Source organism: Otolemur garnettii, unplaced genomic scaffold (assembly GCF_000181295.1).
Source record: "Otolemur garnettii isolate 467f Iridium unplaced genomic scaffold, OtoGar3 scaffold00031, whole genome shotgun sequence".
Taxonomy (NCBI): Eukaryota; Metazoa; Chordata; class Mammalia; order Primates; family Galagidae; genus Otolemur; species Otolemur garnettii.
Genome location: NW_003852426.1, coordinates 17138999 through 17141648, shown reverse-complemented (window position 1 = coordinate 17141648; position 2650 = coordinate 17138999).

Genomic DNA, 2650 nt, shown 5'->3' with positions numbered 1-2650 from the left:
TGCTTTTAACACTTACAAGCTCTAGATGTTCCAGAAGAACCTGGTGTTTGTGAATGGCTGGTTTGGCTCAGATCAGTTCATGGAAGGAGATGAGCCAGTTTAGGAGGTCTAAGGAACAGGGTGGGGCAAGCTGGAGACATTTTCAGGCATTCAGGCAACTCTGACTCACTCCCACTACATGAGACCAAAAAAGCTGAACACTAAGGAATGGGGAGGATTTCCCACATTTTCAAGTCACTCCTCTAAATCCTAAATCCCACACTTCCTAGAGATGATGAAATGCCTATCTCTCTACCTCCCAACACGCCCACCCTCCATCACCACCCCAACACCTTAAAAAAAATAAAGTATCTGCTAGTCCTCCTGGTATGATTGGAGCTTTGAGTTCAAAGAAAAGCTAAGTACCAGGTCCAATCTATGATAAGCCAGATGGTCAGTCAGTCAGCAAAGACAACCATTAATCACTGGGAGAGATGAACTGAGGTACTCAGCACGCTGCTGGATGAGAGTCTACAGAGAAGGATCAAAATGTTTCATGCTCAGCCCAGCAAGTCCTTACCATTATTTTGGCCTTGCAGTTTTAATTTATGATGCCAGATCAAAATACTTGGTCACTCTTGATGTTTGAGTGTAGTCCTTGGTTGGTGTTGGTGTTTCTCCCTCTGAGAGGGACCAGATCCAAACCAGGCTTGGCCCAGATGACATTCCTTTCAGTAAAACAAAAGGAAAACCACAACAGCAGCAGCAGTGCCTGGAGCTCACTTCTGAGGGAAGACACTGGGCCGAGCTGGAAAGAACAATTTCTTCAGGCCTGACTGTCAAGTCAGTTGTGGATGTGTGGGAGTGTGAAGCACATTGAGAAACAAAGCTGAAATCTATTTCCAGTTTGGTCTTTGGAGATGTATGTGTGGGCCGTTGATGAGATAGTTTCCCATCTAGTCTGCAAATTTAACAGCAATATTTGAGAACATTTTCAGCTCTGAAACGTTCTTATGCATTATCGCATTTTACTACTCTATAGGTGGTAAGGTCAGGTGGAAGAAGGTAATAAGCTATTACTTCTGTTTGACAGCTTGGTAAACTAAAACTAAGAACTTAAATGATTTCTTTTTAAAGTCCCACAGCTAGGTAATTGTCAGTTTATGCCTGCAGCCCAGATGCCTGACTTCCAGACCCATGTTCTACCCAGTAGAGCAGTGGTTCTCAAAGTGTGTATGTATTTGAGGAGGCAGCAACATCATTGCCTGGGAACTGGTCAGCAGTGCAGACTCTTAGACCCCAGACTAGATCTACTGACCCAGAAACTCTGAGGGTGGAGCCCTGTAACCTGCGTTTCCACTAGACCTCCAGGGGATACTGAGGCACTTCAAGTTTGAGAACCATTGACGAAGGGGCTGCTGTTTTCATCTGCTACAAACTGTTCTCACTTATGCTTTTCCATCAGAGGGACTTTTATCAATCTCTCATTTTGCTTCAGTGCGTTTTAATTTTACAGAATTGCCAAAGAGTCTCTACTTATGAAGGCTAGTCCCCTGAAGCCTGGATCACTCCGGGTCTTAGAAATCTTTTCTTTTATTGAACTTTGAGAGCTGGTGCTTTGCTTTCTGGGCATGGGAACTCTTTTTTTTTTACCTTTTTAGTCAATCCACCTTGGAACTTTCTCAGCTCACTTAGATTTTATGTCTTTAGAACAAGGGAAAAAAAGTGGATCTGAATATACTTCAGAATATACGTTCTCTTCTTCCTAATACCTTTGGCTTGATACTATGGTAACTTTATACATGAATAACATATGAAATATATTCTGAAACTTAAATGGACCTGAAAGAGAGCGTTGAACACACTTTCCCTCTAACATGAACGCACACAGCCATGTTGGCAGGGCTGGACACAGAGAAGGTAGTAACTCAATATTGCTGAATTTATTAAAGACCTTTGCTTAACATCAGAGAAAAATGAAAGAAAATGCTCTGAAACCGCACTTCCCAGAGGAATCTTTATTTCACATCCCTTAACAAGATTTTAAAAGAGTAACAAGACAATTATGTCTGATGAAAAATGAATATTTGATTGTAATGTAACCAACATATGGATTTCATCATAAATATCTTATCTGAAATAGGCATGAGAGAGTTTCTACATCTTAGCTATTCACTCATTTATTGTTCATTCATTCAACCTTTACTGAGTGCCCACGATAACATGCCAGCCAAGTGTCTAGGCCCCGGGGCTCGCGGGATAAATGAGGGTAATGTACCGCTGCCTTCCTGGAGCCCGCAGTCAAAAGGCAAGACAGTCAGTTAAACAAGCGATTTGCAGTTCAGTGTGATGGGTGTTGTCCCAGGATACACCAGATATATTAGAAGCACACACAGGGTAATAGAATGAGGGAGGGGGCAGAAAAATGATAAGAGTTACACATAGGATGACAGTCCTTGGTCCTCAGAGGTCCCATTCAAAGCTGTCAGAAAGTGCCCTGAACCCTGCTGACTGCAGAAAGGGAAGGCCTGAGGGGAGGAGGTGGCTCTGCGGGCTGGCCAAAGCCAGCAGGCAGTCACTGCTTTGGCTTTTGGTGAATGATGGAGATGATAGTGAAGGTCAAGAAGATGATGCCAGCTGTGCCTCCGATCAGCAGGCCCAGAACACTGCC